This window comes from Dipodomys merriami, unplaced genomic scaffold, assembly GCF_024711535.1.
Source record: "Dipodomys merriami isolate MVZ:Mamm:240054 unplaced genomic scaffold, mDipMer1.0.p SCAF_9, whole genome shotgun sequence".
NCBI lineage: Eukaryota > Metazoa > Chordata > Mammalia > Rodentia > Heteromyidae > Dipodomys > Dipodomys merriami.
This window is the reverse complement of record NW_027206512.1, coordinates 11,153,895-11,174,275: the sequence shown is the minus strand read 5'-3', so window position 1 is coordinate 11,174,275 and position 20,381 is coordinate 11,153,895. Positions and strand designations below refer to the sequence as shown.

General features: G+C 41.9%; 1 protein-coding gene across 2 annotated transcripts in view; it reads left to right on the top strand.

Moving 5' to 3' along the window:
• Aff1 (ALF transcription elongation factor 1) overlaps positions 1 to 20,381 on the top strand; it is a 214,939-nt gene that overhangs the window by 44,500 nt on the left and 150,058 nt on the right. The gene's annotated exons all lie outside the window — the stretch shown is intronic.

Sequence of the window (20,381 nt, the reverse complement as noted above, 5' to 3'; positions counted from 1 at the left end):
GTAGGGAGTAGAAGATTGTACTCATCATCCTAGCTCACTTGTGGTATCCTCCATGGAACATCTTCTGGGTATCAGATCATCAGTAGAGGATGGGACTCTTCATTGTAGGATGTATATACAAAATAAGAAGTGAAGATGACAAGATATAGTGTACGGATTACAAGATAGAAGCAAAGGTACTCTATTTTTGTGGCTAGGAAGAGATCTGCATCCATCAAGATAAATGTTCATTAAAACAGGCCTGGAATTAGAATTACTCAGGTTGCTTAATAAGTTGACTATTTCCCCCCAGGTATGCGTTTAGAGGTAATATTTGTGTGCTCTTAAATGGTGAGCCTAAAGTTGTTTTACAATTAAGTTTGAGCTATTACTTACTAAAAACGTTATTTTACCTTGTGTTCCGTCCCTAGCACCACCAACCAATCATGTTGTGCATACAGGTACACACTGGCTAAATGTTATTTGAAAAAGTGAAAGGATCAGGCTTTATTCTTTTCTTTCCTTAAGAAAATTAGAATGTTTTTCGCTTTTTGTCAACTGTGATGAAATACTTGAGATAGGTTTGCTTTGGCTCATATTTTCAGAGGCTTTCGCCCATGGTGGCATGGCCTGGTTGCCTTGGGCCTATGCCAGCACAATGCAACATGCCTGACCCATGTGGTGGAGGAGGTTACTCACCTCATGGTAGCCAGGAAACAGGAAGGGAAGGGTCAGGATCCCAATATCCCCTTCTAGTAGGCTCCACCCCTGAAAGTTTTGATACTTTCATAGGCTAGGCACCAAGCCTTCAATATATGCATACAAACTTTTAGCAGTCACTTATTTAGTCAGTAATTATTTGAGTGTCTTTTGTATTCTAGGCATTGTTCTATACTTAGAAGCAATCAAAATAAACAAGATATTGCTTACCTAAGCTTATGACATACAGTGCACAGGCAGACAGAATGAACATGTATCATATCAGAGCAGGGCTGGTATCAGTTGCATGAGAAAAGGGCATGCTATTTTCTTTTCTTTTTTTAATTTTAGGGCATGCTATTTTCTATCCAGTCATCAGGAAAGGCATATTTCCTGATATTTGATATTGAGCCAGATGGATGATAGGAGTTAGAGGTAGAGGAAACTTTGTAGGCAAAGGGAGCACACACGAAATGCCCAAGGTAATATGTGTTGTGCAAGTTTGAGGATTAGCAAGTTGGCTATGAGGCTAAAGCACAGTGATGGGGGAAAGTGGTTGGGAAAAGCCCAGACAGGAGACCAGATTATAGAGGGCCTTGTAGACTGCTGGAAATGCCTTGACCCAAGGTGGAAAGCCACTGAAAGGTTTCCAGAGAGGTAACATGTAAATATGCCATTTACAGGACTGCTTGGGAAGTTCACATTATGGTGAGCATAGACAAAGCAGTGAAAGAAACTTTCAGTAGTAAATGGGGCTTTTCCTTCTCCCTCATATCCCAGGTAGAGAAGAAATCCAAACCTGTGGAACAGAGTCCTAAAACAGAGTAGGGACCAGGTCCTGTGCATTCCTAGGTAATTTTGGTGGTCTGTTATTCAGAGAAGGGAATCTAATCTGGGACTCTCCTTCCTTTTTCTAGCATGTTGGAATATTTTAAGTTATTTTTTGTGGTGGTGCTGTAGTTTGAACTCAAGGTCTTGATCTTGTTAGGGAGTCACTCTACCACTTGAGTCATACTTCCAGCTCTTTTTGACTTAGTTATTTTTCATGTAGGGTGTTGGTGCTTTTTGCTTGAGCTGGTCTGAACTGTGATCCTCCATTTGTCTTTCTTACATAGCTGGGATGACATGTTTATACTGCTATATCTGACTTATGGTTGAGATGGGGTCTGGCTAACTTTTTGCCTGTCCTGGTCTCCAGTTCTACTGCTGCTGATTTGTGCCAGTCCTCGCTTGAACTTAGGGCTTGGGCACGGTCCCTAAGCTTCTTTTGCTCAAGGCTAGTATGCTATCACTTTGAGCCACAGCTCTACTTCCAGCTTTTTCTGTATTAACTGGAGATAAGAGTCTCAGGGACTTTTCTGCCTGGGCTGGCTTCAAACTGTGATCCTCAGATCTCAGACTCCTGAGTAGCTAGGATTACAGGCGTGAGCTACTAGCACCCAATTCTGGTGCTTATTTTTAATAGTTTGATCTCTGTTAATTATTATGGATATTGTTTGTGATACTATATAGATAATCTCAGGATTCTGGCCACACTCCTCCTCATATATGAAAATGACACTTCTGATCTGTGATATTTTCCAGAATTCTGGGTTAAATTATGAGGTAGTGTCACTTTTTCCATGACAGGATAGGAATGCACCCACACATTCAGTTCCTGAGTTGCTAGCAAGTATTAATTAAGCTTATCTTGGAACCAGCTGTTCTCTGAATATGTACTGGGGTTAAGGGTACACTTGCCTATTATAAAGCATGGAAGGTTATCAAGAATCTTTGCTGTGTGCAAAGTACTTTGCTGTATTCTTTGAAAGCTATAAGGTGAATAATAGCAATTCTGTGTCTTTAAGGCTTTTATAGTTTGTTGGGTAAAACAGGCAAAAGCACTGACCATTCACAGGATGGTAAGAAATTACAAGGAAGGAAGCCATAAATTATGGATTGGGGAGTGTGGGAAAGGCTTTTGTGCATGAGGCAGCAGTTGAACTGGGTATTAAAATTTGGAAGGATGCAGAGAAGGCATCCCGTGCCTAAGGGAGAGCTGGACAGGTGATGTGAAAGAAGGGTCTGTTCCATTTTCATGATCCCAGAAATGGTGCAGCGGAGATTACAGCCTTTCTAAGGGCAGAGGAAAGAGGTAGTAAGTGGGTGCAACTGGAACTGAGACCTAAACCTGAACTGTCTAGTGCAATAGTCACCAGTGAACACTTGTGGCTTGTCAGAATTGAGCTGTAGATTTCTAAGAATTCATCTGAGGGAAAAATGCAAGTACATTATAAATTAAATTGAAGATGTGTCATAGCTTGATTGTTAGTAAAACATTAAAATAGATTGCATTGGTCTTTCTTTTTCTTTCTTTCTTTCTTTTTTTCTTTCTTTCTTTCTTTCTTTCTTTTCCTTCCTTCCTTCCTTCCTTCCTTCCTTCCTTCCTTCCTTCCTTTCTTTCTCTTTCCTTTCTTTCTTTTTTTTTTTGGGTCCAGTCGTGGGGCCTGAACTCTGGGCCTGGGCGCTGTCCCTCAGCTCTTCAGCTCAAGGCTAGCGCTCTACCACTTGAGCCACAGCGCCATTTCCAGCTTTTTGCTTATGTGGTGCTGAGGAATCGAACACAGGGCCTCATGCATGCAAGGCAAGCACTCTACCACTGAACCACCTTCCCAGACCCTCTTTCTCCCTCCCTTCCTCCCTCCCTTCCTCCCTTCTCTCCTTCCTTCCTTCCTTCCTTCCTTTCTCTTTCTTTCTTTCTTTCTTTCTTTCTTTCTTTCTTTCTTTCTTTCTTTCTTTCTTTCTTTCTTTCTTTCTTTTTTCATCTGTGGTGGAGCTTGAACTCTGGGCCTGGGCACTGTCCATCAGCTCTTCAGCTCAAGGCTAGTGCTCTACCACTTGAGCCACATTACCAGTTCCAGTTTCCTGAGTGGTTTATTGGAGATAAGAGTCTCACGGACTTTTCCTGCCCAAGCTGGCTTTGAACAGTGATTCTCAGATCTCAGCCTCCCTGGTAGCTAGGATTACAGGCGTGAGCCATGGGTGTCCTGCTACTCTGGTTTCTTTTTTTACCTTTTTTAGTGTGGCTAGTTGCAATTGTCAAATTAATATTAATAGTCCGTGTTATATTTCTGTTGGGCTCGTAGTCTCAGAAGAGTGAAAAGAGAGAAAGTGGGAAAATGAAAGGGGTAGGGCAATCTCTGGGCTTGCACAAGGAGGGGTGGGAGGAGTCCAAGATACCCTAGAGGCTTCTGCCCTTAGTGTTGTAACCACCTGTCAATAGCTGGGACTGACAGAGGTAGGAGGAGGGAGGGGCTATGAAGACTTCCTGTGGGGACTGCTGTGCACTATCTGTGCTGTAGGAGCTAAGCTTGGCAGTGGATTCCTGTGGGGAGGACAGAGGTGGCAGGACCAGTTAGGTTGGATCCTGTGCCCATCCTCCTTGCTTGCTGTAACACTTGGAAGGGGGCAAGATGGCTTATAGGTGGTACATTATAGAAACGATTTGCTCAACTGAAGTTTCTGCTCAGTTTTACATTGGGCTTTCTACTTTTGTCTCATTCAATTTTTAAATTTCCCCTTAAATTAATTACCAAGCCCTGGATAGTAGGGAAAATATATGTAAATTGTGGTGTGGTCAGAAGTTTCTGGTATTATATTTAGACCTTACTAATTCTGAAGGAGGTTGATTTGGTAAAAAGAAAGGGAATAGCCAAATAACAATCACTGGGTGTTACATCCTAGAATAGAATTGGAATTGCAAGAAAGGAAGTCTTAGAAGGAGAGCCCTCCTCTTGGAGTGCTGGTACTTTCATTTCTTCATCAGATCTGATGTCTCAAAGTTGATCAAGTCAGAGTTCAGGTACTAACAGGAGAGGGGCATCTTACCAGATGCTTGAAGAGAAGGATTATGGGATCATAGAAAGCAATGAAATATCAAACATGAATGTGTGTGTGTGTGTGTGTGTGTGTGTGTATGTGTGTGTGTGTGTGTGTGTGTGTTGGTGTTGCTAGGGATCAAATCCACTTGGATATATGTGGCAAGTGCTCTACCGCTGAGCTACATCCCCAGCCCCCATAAATCATGTAAGTTCAATTCTGAATAGAATTTTGATGAGCATTTTGATGACAGAGGTCATCAAAGGACAAATGGTCAGTGTGTGTGTGGGGTGCATTTCTGCCCTTCTTTCTGGTCTTTGGTTCAGGCTTTCTTTACTCTGTGTGTGTGTGTGTGTGTGTGTGTGCGCGAGCGCACACACACACACACGCACATGCACATGTGCATGCTACTACTGAAGTTTCAACTTGGCTTGGGCACTGTCCCTTAGTGTTCTTGCTCAAGGCTGGTGCTCTACCACTTGAGCCAAAACTCCATTTTCACTTTCAGCATTTTAGCTGAGAGTCTTACAGACTTTTCTGCCTGGACTAGCTTTAAATTGAGATCCTCAGGTTTCAGCCTCCTGAGTAGCTAGCGGATTACAGGTGGGAGCCATCAGTATGAGGCAAGTATATTTCTTTTCTTTTTCTTTTTTTTTGGTAGGTCATGGTCCTTGAACTCTGGGCCTGAGCGCTGTCCCTCAGCTCTTCAGCTTAAGGCTAGTGCTCTACCACTTGAGCTACAGCACCACTTCCAGTTTTCTGGTGGTTTATTGGAGATAAGAGTTTCATGGACTTTCCTGCCTGGGCTGGATTTGAACTGTGATCCTCAGATCTCAGCCTCCTGAGTAGCTAGGATTACAGGCGTGAGCACAATGCCCGGCTAAGTATATTTCTTTTTAAGGACCTACTAGCATGAGGAAGCAGGTGATTATGTATTCACTAATAGTTTGAGTCAGGCACTGGAGGCTCAGGAGGCTGACATGCAGTATATGGGCAGAAAAGTCCTCATGAAGCCGGGCGCTGGTGGCTTATCTTATCTCCAATGAACCACTAGAAAACTGGAAGTGGCGCTGTGGCTCAAGGGGTAGAGTGCTCGCCTTGAGCTGAAGAGCACAGGGACAGCGCCCAGGCCCAGAGTTCAAGTCCCATGATGGACCCCCCCCCCCAAAAGAAAAAAAAGTCTTCATGATTCCATTTCTAAAAGTAACCAGCAAAAAGGCTGGGTTATAAGTGTGGCTCAAGTGGTAGAGTGTCAGCTGACTAAGCAAGCAGTCAAGAAAATGAAGTACAAGGCCCTGTGTTCAAACCTAGGTACCAGCCAACAAAAAAAGTTTGTATGTCACAGGATGTTGATAATAACAAAATAATAAAATAAATGGCAAATAAAGGCCCTCCTGCCCCCATTTTACACACATACACACATATACACTACACACACACACTGGAATAAAAAAAATCAACCTAAGAGCTGGGCACCAGTGGCTTGTGCCTATAATCCCAGCTACTCAGGAGGCTGAGATCTGAGGATCAGGGTTTGAAGCTGGCCCAAGGAGACAAATCCACAAGACTCTGATCTCCAATTAACCAAAAAACCATAAGTGGAGCCAGGGCTCAAGTGGTAGAATATTAGCCTTGAGCAAAAAACCTCAGAGACAGAGCCCAGGCCCTGAATGCAAGATCCAGGATTGCCGCCCACCGCCCCCCCCAAAAAAAAGAAAAGAAAAGAAATCAACCTCTCAAGCCAGATGGCACTTCATAGGTGTTATCTGTTTGGGACAGTGAGACCAAGAAGATCATGGTTCCATGATCCCAGAAAAAAGACCTCATCTCAACAGAAAAAAAACAAAACTTGAATTAAGTGGCATGTGGTCACCCCAGGTATGGCAGGAAATGTAAATAGGAGGCTGGTGGTCCAGGCCAGCATACACACACACACACACACACACACACACACACACACACACACACACACACACACACACACACACACACACACACACACACACACACACACACACACACACACACACACACACACACACACACACGTGAGACTCTTATCTGAAAACTAAATTAAGTAAAAATGTCCAAGTGGTATAGTACCTGCTTAGCAAGTACAAGGTTAGAGTTCAAACTTCAGTCCTGCTCCCCTCAAAAAAAAAAAAAATGAGCTGATAAGGGAAGGGAGGAGGAGAGGAAATGTATGTTTGTGGTAAGCACTTGGATAGCATGAAACCTTGAATTTGATCCACACACTAAACAAACAAACCAATGAGAAATACATAAGAAAGCAAGGTGAAAGGGTAGGAAAGTCAGTTTTAGATAACAACAAAAAGAATCAGAGCAGGCCTCTCTTAAACAAGTGATTTAAAAAAATACATTTAAGCTAATACAGTAAAGTATACTAAGGGCTAATTGCTATAGGGTAAATTTAGTAGACCAAGGAGAAAAAGTAAGGCATTGGAAAAGGGAATCATCAGTGGTACACAAGATTGTACTTCCAAGCTGTGAAAAGGTTTGCTCGTGACTATCTATGGGCTGTGTATAGAGAAGCACTCAAAGGCATTTGGTGTTACTGATGTATTTCAGTGCAAGGAGTTCAGTTACTGGAAATAGAATTAAGAAAGGGGCTCTGGAGCCAAAACTGTATTCTTGACATGTCGGGCAAGATGAATTTGTGTGTGTGTGTGTGGGGGGGGCAGTACCAAGGCTTGAACTCAGAGCCTGAGCACTGTCCCTGAGCTTTTTTGCTCAAGGCTAGTGTTGTACCACTTGAGCCATACCTCTTCTGGCTTTTTGCTATGTAATTGGGGATAAGAGTCACAGGCTTTCTGCTCAGGCTGGCCTCAAACCTTAATCCTCAGATCTCAGTCTCCTGAGTAGTTAGGATTACAGACTTGGGACATCAGTGTCCATCTTATGACGTTAGAAGGGATGTGAGGATGTGTGTTAGGTGGTGAGGGCTGGAGTTGCATTTCTGAGGATTCCCTGCCTTCACTTTTCCCCTCACCTCCTACATAATTACTTCTCTCATCTGGGTTCCCACAGCATTTTATCTCCTTGGTGGCATTTTCCCATTGTATTTTATGGTTTGTATTTCTTTTAGACTGAGGCTCCTCAGGGCGTCAGGGACTGTGTTAGTCATCTTTATATCCCAGTGCCAAGGACTAGTGCCTAGCCATTGCACATACCTAGCACTTGATAAATGTTTGTTGAATTTATTGAAAGGTTTGCCAGGGAGTTGCCCTAACTTATAATTCAGGAGAAAGGTCTTCCCATGGAAAAGTCTGGGCATGTTGCTATGGGAGGTTGTTTTCACTCTTTTATACACCAAGTATTTATTGGGTGCCAACTACACATGGGGCTGTGTGGGATTGCCCTGATGAGTCAGATTCCTACTGTGTCTTGGGTTCTGTTGATTCTCATCATCTTAATTATGGGTTTAAGGGAAATGGTAACTAGTTGCTGATAGGTTTAATGAGAAGCAACCTATGAAGTGGTTCAGTTGTATTGGTTTTTTTATTTTTTTATTTGGTTTGTTTGTTTAGCTGTGTAATTATTTTGATCAAAGAATCTAAGAATTTTCTTATGATGTTCCATTGGTAGTCGCTTCTCATTATTACATTTCATTTTTATATCATGATAGGATCTGTCTAGTAAATTGCATAGTGTTTAAGCTTCACCATTAAGCCCGTTTGTTTCTGAGTTTAATCCTAACTACGTGTGACTCTGCCTTGTGTAAAGTAGGGATATTTTCTTAGCTCAAATATTTTCATGAGCCGGGCGCTGGTGGCTCATGCCTGTAATCCTAGCTACTCAGGAGGCTGAGATCTGAGGATCGAGGTTCAAAGCCAGCCCGGGCAGGAGAGACCGTGAGACTCCTATCTCCAATAAATCACCATAAAACCAGAAGTGGCGCTGTAGCTCAAGTGGTAGAGCGCTCGCCTTGAGCTGAAGAGCTGAGGGACAGCGCCCAGGCCGAGTTCAAGCCCCACGACCGACCCAAAAAAAAAAAATATTTTCATGGACTCTTGTTACCTTTTCTTAGATTCACTTCATAATCAGTGTTGGGTGTACCTTTGATTAGAAGAGCCTAAGTACTTCATACTGCAGCAATATTTTTAAGCTTTTGGTTGATTTGCCTCTGCTTTTCTCACCATAATTCTCTGACACCTGCACCCCCTTCCTTTACTTGCGTCTCTTGAGCATTTATAATTCTTTGTTTTGGCCAGTTCTGAAGGCTAGGAAGCTTTTCCTCAAGTGGCCCAATGAAGCTCTCTCATTGCAAGTTTGACTTAAGTCCTTTGCATTCCAGCAGTATTGAGACTCCTGGACTGATGACACTTGGTTGCTGGCACTCATTGCTTCCTGTCCTACTGCTGGTGTGTCAAAGCAGGTCCTGGTATACCAAAAGCCTCAGGAAACTTGCATCAAGTAGATGACCTGTGAGACAGAGTGTTTCTGAATTACCCAAGATTTGTAAGGAGTATGTTTAGTAGTTTTTAATCTTCATGTAAATTTTGTATGAAGAATGCTTATTCTGAATATCAAACTTGTCAGAAGGGTTGCATGTTAGAAATTCCATTTCATATGAAAAGATAGTCATAGTCGTGCATAGTACGAGATATAAATGGAAAGTATACTTAGCTACCAATGTGAAAACTTTATATGCTATTAACAAACATTTAAAAATCAATTAAGTAATATTAGAATGTAATCCATTATCATAACATTTTAATAATGTTAATATTGAGACAATGTTAATTAATGAGACAATAGGATTTTGGTCATGTTATTTTTAAAAGTCTCAATCTGGAAGTCTTTCAAACGAGAGAATCCTGGTCTTTGAATTTCTTACCTGTCCAATAAGGAAGAGGATTAAATGTCTTGGCTGTTTTCTCTCACATTGCCCTGGCTGTTATGTAATATCCATGGCCTCTTGTTTTCCTTGTGAGGTCTTGGCACAATGTGCAAGCACTAGTGTTGCTTGTGGAAAGAGCTCCATTTGGTGCATATGCCTCTTCGGGGCCAGACAGCCCCATTTACCATAGGAAACTGCTCAGTCCTCCTGGCCTTTGTGTCTTCCTGACAAGATCTTGACTCGGAGTTCTGGGCCTAGAATCAGGATCAGCCAGGGGCTTGACATTCCGAGGTTTATAGATGAAGATGAGTCAGATTTGGCTAGAGCCAGCCTTTTTTGTAGAAACCCTCATTCTTGGGGGCTGGGAAGGTGGCTCAGTGGTAGGGCGCTTGCCTTGCATGCCTGAGGCCCTGGGTTTGATTCCTCAGCACCACATAAGCAAAAAGAAAAAAAGCCAGAAGTGGTGCTGTGGCTTAAGTGGTAGAGTGCTAGCCTTGAGCTGAAGAGCTGAGGGACAGCGCCCAGGCCCAGAGTTCAGGCCCCATGACTGGACCACCCACCAAAAAAAAAAAAAAAGAAACCCTCATTCTTCAACAAGGGACAACAGATTATCAAGGCCCTCATAGAAAACAGGTAGTCTCCAGAGGTACTGAGTAGTAATGATTTAACCCCTTAGGTCTGCAAGTGGCATGGAAGACAAAGATAGACAGTCCCTCATCTCCCACACTGGCATACAACGTAAGATCTTTGGTGAACTGGTTGACACCAAAGTGGCAAGAAAGTAACAGAGAGCTTCAGGATTCATCTCTGGGAGCTGCACAGCACAGGGAGCAGTCTCACACTGTTTGCTGGGAAGCGCCCTGCCTGGGCAGCACTGTGAGACACCTAAGTAGAGAGAAGGAAAGGAGTCTTTGAGTGACACCATATAGCTTTCATCAAAATTCATCTAAAGGGCCAGGGCTTTGTCTTTGTGTGTAGTTAGACTATTCAAAGTGGCAAGTGTGGGCTGGGATGGTGTCTCAGTGGTAGAGAGCTTGTCTTGCATGCCTGAGGCCCTGGGTTCAATTCCTCAGCACCACATAAGCAAAAAGAAAAAAGCCGGAAGTGGCGCTGTGGCTCAAGTGGTAGAGTACTAGCCTTGAGCTGAAGAGCTGAGGGACATCGCCCAGGCCCAGAGTTCAGGCCCCACAACCGGACCCAAAAACAAAACAAAACAAAACAAAACAAAACAAAACAAAATGGCAAGTGTTTCACAGGAACTCAGTACAACCTTTAGAATAAAGGCACGAGTGTTGAAAAAACTGTAGTATTCGGAAATGTTTGTCATTCTTTTTTTATTATCTTGGTTGCTATTCTGGCTGGGATGTACTCATTTAAGGATGTTGAAAAATAGACATCCTACATATATGTGATTATTCATACATGCAGTTATGAATTTGTTTTAAAGACTAAGAAGTATGTGGGGGTGCTATTAGTTGAAATTGATTTGGTGTAAATTAGTTTTTCAATCAGTTCATAAAATGGTTGTTCTAAATAACTCTTGAAAGCTCTTCAAACTTTCTAAAAGATGGAGCAGGGGTATCTTTATCATTTTTGAATAATTTAATAATGTTTAAGTAGTTGTACAAAAGAGTTTCAATTCAGCAAATTGGTTTATGAGTACAATACATCTTGATTAGTGTCACCCCTTCCATACTCCTCTCCAATCACTCCCAACCCCACCAACACCCTCAAGTTACTTGGTCCCTGTTTTACTTATGCTCATTGAATGCAATGACTATATTTGTCCACCCTTCCTCTCCCATTCATTGACCTCCACACCCCTATGGAAACAGGTTTCAGCCTTCTGGTATTCATTTTGTTTAACTGCCCTTTACTATTTATTTTGTGTCAGTCCGGGGGCTTAAATTTAGGGCCTGGGCACTGTCTCTGAACTTTTTTTTTGCTCAAGGCTAGAGCTCTACCACTTGAACCACAGCCTATCTTCCAGCTTTTTGGGTAGTTTAGTGGAGATAAGTGTCTCCCAGATTTTCCTGTCTGATCTGGCTTCAAACCATGATCCTCATATCTCAGCCTCCTGAGTAGCTAGGATTACAGGCATGAGCCACCAGCATCAGCTCTTAACTGTATCTTTTATGTAACTGGCTAATCCTGTACTGATATAGAAAACAGGATTGGAGTTCCAGGTGTTCTTCCAATAGCTTTAAAAACAAAAAGAAACACCTCGGTGGCTCACGCCTTTAATCCTAGTTGCTCAGGAAGCTGAGATCTGAGGATCACGGTTCAAAGCCAGTTCAGGCAGGAAAGTCCATGAGACTCTTATCTCCAGTAAACTATCAGAAAACCGGAAGGGGCACTGTGGCTCAAGTGGTAAATTGCTAGCCTTGAGCTGAAGAGCACAGAGACAGTGCCCAGGCCCAGAGTTCAAGCCCCATGACCAACAAAATAACAACAACAACAACAACAACAAAACACTTCTCTTTGGTTCTTGAAATATGGTAAGTATGTTGGTTCTAGGTATTGAATTTTTTTTTTTTTTTTTTTTTTGGTCCGGTCGTGGGCCTGAACTCTGGGCCTGGGCGCTGTCCCTCAGCTCTTCAGCTCAAGGCTAGCGCTCTACCACTTGAGCCACAGCGCTACTTCCGGCTTTTTTTTCTTTTTGCTTATGTGGTGTTGAGGAATCGAACCCAGGGCCTCATGCATGCAAGGCAAGCACTCTACCACTGAGCCACCTTCCCAGCCCCTAGGTATTGAATTTTTTGTGTGTGTGCCAGTCCTGGGGCTTGAACACAGGGCCTGGGCACTGTCCCTGAGCCTCTTTTATCACTCTACCACTTGAGCCACAGTGTCACTTCTGGCTTTTTCTGTTTATGTAGTACTGAGGAATTGAACCCAGGGCTTTGTTCATGCTAGGCAAGGACTCTACGACTAAGCCACATTCCCAGCCCGGTATTGAATTTCTTTCAAACTCCAACATACTTCTGTGGGAAACCAAACCAGCCACCTATGGGAATATACCTGTTTGTCTTGGGTAGAAACCATCTATTAGGAGGGTTCTAACCTTTAGAGAAAACTGTGGTGAAATATAGCTAGATATCAGGAAAAATGATTAAAGTCATGAAAGGTTGATTATGGACCCTGGAGTGGGCGTACCAGGGTCCCCTCTGTCCCACCACTTGGCAGCTACATGACTAAGAAAATTGCCCATTCTAGTCTCATTCTCCTTATCTATCTAGAGCATGGGTGGTCATACCTGGTTTAAAGACTTGCAGTAGGAAATAATTTAATATGCTAACCCACTTAGTGGGTGCTCTGTAAATTAAGATTACCTACCAATAATTAGCCTAGTGCCTTGATTGCTGTTGAGCCGGGGCTTTGCTATGGAGGACAGTAAGTCCTTAGCACCTACTCACTGGGTCTGGAGGAAGTGGCTGGTTGTGACTTTTAAGTGAAATCATGGGGCCCATTCAGATGTTAAGTATTCAAGCCAGAAGCTTGCCAGCTTTGAGGTATGCTGCCTTCTGAGGCACTCTTGTCTGTCAGTGGGAAGCAGAGTTCTCACCTTGGCCAAGTCCTAATTGGATTAGCAAGGGAAGTCTCCTTTCTGAGAACTGAGAACGTAGTGAACCTCAAAAACATTGTTAAAAGCCCTGCAATTGGGCTCCTTCCTTCCTTCCTTCCTTCCTTTCACACACACACACACACACACACACACACACACACACACACACGCACACGCAGATGAGACACGGAGGGGGAGCCGGAGACCCATTAGTGTGACTGACTAGATCACCTGAATAAATTATTCCTTCCCTGCCCTCATGTATTAAGGTAGACTATTGGTATGGAGTTCTTCTTCCTTCCTCCCTCCTCCCTCCCTCCCTTTCTTCTCCCTCCCTTGCTGTCTCTTCCTTCTCCTTCTCCTCTTCTTTTTCTTTCTTCTTCTTCTTCTTTTTTTTGTCAGTCATTGAGTCTGAACTCTGGGCCAGGGCACTGTTGCTCAGCTCTTCAGCTCAAGGCTAGTACTCTACCACTTGAGTCACAGCCACTTCGGCTTTTTCTGCTTATGTGGTGCTGAAGAATTGAACCCAGAGCCTCCTGCATTCAAGGCAAGCGCTCTGCCACTGAGCCACCTTCCCAGCCCCTCTTCCTTCTTTTTCCTGCTAGGAATGGAACTCAGAGCCTTGAGTTTTTCATTTCCTTAAATGAATTCTTGAGCATAGTGTTTGAACATTAAACTAAAGTTTTAATTAGGTCAGTAACTTCCAGATTTTTGGTTATGAAAATAGTTATCAACTTTTTGTTCTAAGAGATTTAGAATTTATAAAATGAGAACTGAAGGAATGGCTTAAGTGTAAAGCGCCTCCTTAGCAAGACAAAGTTTTCAGTTCAAAGCCCAGTACTGTAAAAATATTGTTTTTAGAAATGAAGTCTCTTTCTCTGAATAAGTTCTTTGAACATAAAGATGTTTGGGATAGGTAGAGTACTGAAGATTAAAGCGTAGGGTCTCACCCCTCACATGCTAGGCAAGCACTGTTTCATCCCTAACAAAGCACTTGAGAAATAAAAGCTGCTTAATAAATGTTGATGATTTTTTTTTTTTTTTTGCCAGTCCTGGGATTTGAATTCTGGGCCCGGGTGCTGTTCAAGTGCCCTACCACTTGAACCACAGTGCCACTTCTGGTTTTTTGGAGTAGTTTATTAGAGATAAGTGTCTCATGGACTCTATTACCTACACTGGCTTGGAACTGTGAACCTCAGATCTCAACCTCTTGAGTAGCTAGGATTACAGGCGTGCGTCATCAGCACCCAGCTGATGATTTTATTTTAATCTTACTTTATTTGTGACCTAGGCAAGAGGTAGAGAACATGACAAAGCTTAAATAAAATCCCCTGACTTTTTGGAAGAGAACAGATGTCATGCCTCAAATAGGTTTTTCAATTGTTTGGAGTCCCATATTTGATAGGAATAAAAACAGTCCATTTAAGCCTGGCACTGGTGGCTCATGTCTGTAATCCTACATACTCAGGAGGCTGAGATCTGAGGATCATAGTTCAAAGCCAGCCCAGGCAGGAAAAGTCCAAGAAACTCTTATCTCCAATTAACCCCTCAGACGACTGGAAGTGGCACTGTGGCTTAAGTGGTGGAGTGCTGGCCTTGAGCTGACGAGCTGAAGGGGCAGCACCCAGGCCCAGAGTTCAAGCCCCATGACTGACAAAAAACAAAAACATACATACACACACAAAAACAGTCCATTTAGGACAGGCTGGGCATCATGGAAAATAAGAATAGGTGACATAATCACTTTTATCTGTGAAAGGCAGATCTAGTGTAATTTATAAGCTATAATTTACTGATCATTGTGGCTTGTTTGTATATGTAATTTTTTTTCTACAAAAGACACAAAACTGTACCTTCAGATATTGGGAAATATCTCCTATCTTCTGATTTTGAAGCCTTTCTCCATTTCTTTTTTTAATGTGTATACAGAGAAATGAGGTAGTTTGAGGGTATGAAAAAGTCCCTAATTCATACATGACTGTGCAAATTTGTCTTTGACGATTAATATATTAGAGCAATATTGGCAATCTTTTTTACCTTTGTCTTATTTATTTATTTATTTATTGTTGGTCATACGGCTTGAACTCTGGCCTAGGTGCTGTCTTTAGCTCATCAGCTCAAGGTGAGTGAGCACTCTACCACTTGAGCCACAGTGCCATTTCTGGTTCTCTAGTGGTTCATTGGAGATAAGAATCTCACGGACTTTTGCTGCCCTTTTGCTGCCCGGGCTGGCTTTGAACTTTGATCCTTAGATCTCAGCCTCTTGAGTATGTAGGATTACAGGCGTGAGCCACCAGAGCCTGGCTTATATTTACTTTTTTAAAGTCACAAAAACCTTTTAATTTTCACAATGATAGTCATCATTGTCTTAATCTACATTGCTTATGAACTCTGTGATCTTTAACAATAAAACTATTTTTTTATTTTTAAAAATCGGATGATATGCACATTCTTTCCTTTTGCTTAGTATTAGCTGTTTCCTGTTTCTTTCTCATTCCCTCCCTCCCATCACTGCCCTTAAGTTGCTTAGTTCACTTTTATCAATGTCCAGTGTAGCTGATGGGCCCCTCTGCTGTATTTTTTCACTCATTTTCCACTGATTTTGTGCTCTGCTCTCATCTTCCCTCAGTTGTGCACATGTATACACCAAATATGAGGTAAAGAATAACATTGTCATCTAAAACCAATGACAAATTAAAAAGAGGTCCTTTGTTTCCTTGTCTTTGGGATTCTTTTCAGTATGTCTCTTAGTCTCTTATATACAAATAAAGGGGTGCCTGGGTATTGCAAGTTGGTGCTTTTCTCCCGAGACTATCTTCTTTTGGTCTCACTGTGTATGGGTAACTTGAGTCATATTTTACTTTGTCATGACTCATTGCATTTTAATTTTAACATCTGCATATCAGGGAGAACATGCACCATTTGTCTCTGATCTTGGCTTACCTCGCTCAACATGATTGGTTCTAGTTCTATCCATTTCCCTGTGAATGCCATTGTTTTATCCTTTCTAATGGCTATGTACCACAATTTTTGGATCCATTCATCTGTAGTGGGGCATCTGGGTTGTTTCCATAACTTGGCTATTGTGAACGGTGCAGCAATATTGGCAATCTTTTAAAAAATTATTATTATAAAGGTGATGTACAGAGGAGTTAAAGTTACATAAATCAATATTGGCAATCTTTGATTTGTGCTTTACTGGTTGGTTGGTTTGTTTGGGACAAGGTCTCCCTATGTAGCTCAGGCTGGCCTTGAAGTCTCCCTTTCCCTCCCTCAACCTTCCAAGTACTGGGGTTACAGATGTACAGCACCAAGCTCAGTGGTCACACATCTATGAGAATATACAGACCAAAATGTCATATATTCTGTAATGCAGTGCTTCTCAGATGAATCACCTAGGAATTTTGTGAAACTACAGGTTCCAATTCAGCAGACTTTGGATGGAACCTAAGGCCACTTTTATTATTATTTTTGCTCTGGGGCTTGACCAAGAGCCTTTTCACAGGGGGTCGGTCCTCTACCATTTGAGCCACACTTTCGATTATGGATTTTGCTGGAAATAAGAGTCTGATGGATTTGGCTGTGCTGGTTTGAATTTGGATCTTCTGATCTCAGTCTTGTGGGTACCTAAGATAATGATGATAGGCTTGGACCACTAGTGCCCTGGGTCCAAGACTGCATTTCTAGTAGGCATGCTATGTTAGAGAGGATGATGTCTGCTTTCGGTCCTCACTTTGATAGCCAGGCCACAAGGCAGAAGTTCTCAAATGAGAAAGCACATTTACTCACTTGTGGAAATTTTAAAAATCACTGATGCTTGGTTTGCACCTTTAGAAGTAATTGACCTGGGGTGTGTCTCAGGTGAGCGCAGCAGGAGTGAAAGTCTCCCCAGTTGTTCATTCGCAGCCAAGGCTGTGAACCTTTGCTTAGTTTTAGCAGGTCAAATCTGTGCAGAAGTAACTGTCTTAAAAGTGTCCCCATGTTTTAAGTATTACTGCTTTCTCATCCCTTCTCCTTCAGACCCTGTATTTTCAAAGTTGATCTTCTAAGTATTTGCTTACATTTAATCAAACATTTGTTTTCTTGATTTTAATTAGTAAAACTACATGCCATTGCCAATTAGACCTTAGAATAGTGTGGTTATTAGCACCTGAGTTGGCATAAGCTTCAGAAAGAGGAAAGTCTTTCTCATACTTTCTGTGGGTAAATAAGTGGTTTTTCATTGGACTTTTTGTAATGTTGAGAAGGGTTCACTGATTCTGACTTGCTTCATTGCTGGACCCAGGTCAGAGTCCACAGTTTACATAACAAAAGAACCAACCCCTAAGAGTGTGCCAATCTGAGGGCAGGTCTCACCCTCAGACTCACGAGCGTAAGAGGAAATCCAACCAGCTGCAACTGTGGCAAAGCTCTTAACAGTTCTCGGTGCCAAAGATTATCTTTTGGCTGCCTTTCCACTCAGATGAGCAAACATTCCCCTTAATCTCATCTACCCTCAAGACTTGACTTGTATGAGGCCTGGGAGTTTATGGTAGGTACAAGTGAAGGTAAAGCTTCATGTTAGGGCTTCTAAGAAGAGCTGTACTTGATGGAGTGTGGATAATAGGTGTATGTATGTGAAGTAGAGAGGCCCAGGGATCCGATAATCCCAATATACACAATATTCTCTGCAAAGGTTGGTATCTTGAGGGAAGTGTGGTGCTGGAGGGTATTCCTGGTAATGGGTGGGAACAGCTGGCAGGAAAGTTGGTGATTGACAAGGTTATTGAAGTTGGACCAAATTGGGAAGAAAGGGTTTTGAATGCCCTGGACCAATTTCTTTTTTTCACTCTGAAGGCAGAGGATGTATAATGTCTTTTTTTTTTTAATAAGAAATATCTGATGTGTACTTTAGAAATTACACATTCTATATTCTGACAGTAGTGTTGCAAGAAAAATAATTTTCATTAACTTATTGGAGCATGGGTAAAATATGAAGAGTCCAAACTACAAGTGATAGAGGATCTAAGAAGATTGGAAGACCACATAATTGCTTTCAACTTCAAAAGGGATTTTTTTTGGGGGGAGAGAAGATATGTCAGCTATAGCACTTGATAAATTAAGAAATCACCTATATAGCCCCAGAGTATTGTACAACAAAGTTACGTTGCACAAAATGAAAGAAAGGAGCAACTCAGGAATAAATAGAAAAAGAAGGGTCAATTAGGAGATGGTTAAGTTGGTAGAATTTAAACTAGACATATTAATAATTAAAGTAAATAACCAGATATTTCATTTAGAAGACAAAGATGGGGCTTCTGCTTATCACATAATCTGCTTGTAATAGGTATGTGTACATATATGATTATTATTGTTAATAATTAGGGATGGGAATGTGGATTAGTGGTAGCATGCATAAAGCCCTGGGTTCAATTCCCCAGTACAGCATAAACAGAAAAAGCTAGAAGCAGCACTGTGGCTCAAGGGGTAGAGTACTAGCCTTGAGCAAAAGAAGCTCTGGAACAGTGCCCAAACCCTGAGTTCAAGCCTTGGATCTGGCCAAAAAAAAAAAAAAATATATATATATATATATGTATATGTATACACACACATTATTATTTTCTTATACGTAATATATCTACTACTACTACTTGTGTTTGTACTTGGGGCTTGAACACAGGGCCTGGCACAGTTCCTTAACTTTTTCACTCAAGATTAGTCCTCTACCACTTGAGCCAAAGTTCCACTTCTGGCTTTTTAGTGATTAATTGGAGAGAAGAGGCTTTCTTACCTAGGCCGGCTTTGAACCATGATCCTCAGATTTCAGCCTCCCGAGTAGCTAGGATTACAGGTGTAAGCCATCAACACTCAGCTGCATTTTGAATGCAAAAAAAAAAGTGTATTGGTATAAGGAACAAGCTAGAGAAAGAGAAACCAGCAAATAGTAATCAGGAGAAAGCTGAGCAGATAGCTCTATTAGGCTCAAGAAAGCATAAGTAGGTTGCATGCAATAGGACTCCAGGGAAGCTCTGTGGAGGACAGAATTTAGCAGTTGTCATTATTGCCCAGCTGTAGAAGGGGCTGTGCTGCTTTGTAATTACAGCAGATGTCCCCAGAGATAGGTACACAAGCTTGATGTGGTAGAGTGAGACCATTCTTGCATGGAGAAGTAGATTAGTTGACCCTTGTCTCCTTCCTGGAGTACTGTTGTTTCATTTTTACAGTAATTGGTGATTTCTTTTTGGATTAGAAAACAATATGTATTCTATTTATATAATATTTAGAAAAATGTGAAATGCCTAAAAGAAAGTTATCAGATTCTTCCATCAAGAGACATCTACTCTTTGCTACTCAAAACCTTATGGTGGTCAAACTTCTTTAAAGGGTTCATTGTTGAATTTTAGTTTTGAGTTACCCAAATCCTTCCTGGTCTGCTAATGGGAAACACTCACTGAGTTCTCTTCCTAATGTTGTTTGCCCATATCTCCTCTGTGGAGAAATTTCCTTTTGCAAACTCATGATACAACTAGGGCTAGGTGACAGGTCTCTTTTGTATAGCATCCAGATGAGTAATATACTAAATGACCATTTTGGACAACCTTTCAAGTGTTCTTTTATATCCAGGGGAGTGTTTGGGATAGCAAGAAAGAATGGTCTTGGGGGGCAGGGGAGAAGGGGTGGGGGAGTGGGAGGGCAGGGATAGTAAGGAGAAACAAAGGAGGAGGCTACAATGCTTGATAAGAAATGTGCTCATTACCTTGCTCGTGTAATTGTAACCCTTCTGTATGGTATTTTCACAATAAAAAAGCTTATTAATTTAAAAAAAATGGTCTTGGCATTTTAGAAGTTGTTTTAGGCTGGAGTCACACTGCTAAAGTCACTGGTATACAAGGTAGGATTTAGACTAAGAGGAGAAACACTGAGACTTGTCAGGTTTGATCCTGAATCATAGATGTATGAGCAGAAAGTATTGTAAGGTGGGTTGTGTTTCCTCCCATCCCCTTTCCCCAAAGTAGAACAGTGTCTTACAAGTCTATAGAGAACTTTTCAAGGATGGGGCCACTGGCATTAGAGAGCAAGTATACTTCTCTTGGTTCAGGAAGTTGGGTAAGAAACTGAGTGATAAGCAGAAGAAACTGGCATATTGGGAGCCATGGCTTGAGAAAATAGAAATAAAGAATAGAAAATAGAAATAGAAAATTGAAATAGAGCCCACAGCATCTAGAGCTGGGAAGAAAGGAACATGCAAAACACAAGGATACAGCATGTTAGTGGACAAGGAACTGGCCTGTAGGAGCTCCACAGCCAAGGCTAGAACAATGAAGTAACTCATGTGTAATATTGGATTATAACCCGGAGTTCAAAGCAAACATCCAAGACACCAGGGTGGTATAAGTAAATGATTGAATAACTAAAGAGCTGGAGAAGAGAAAACCTTTCTTA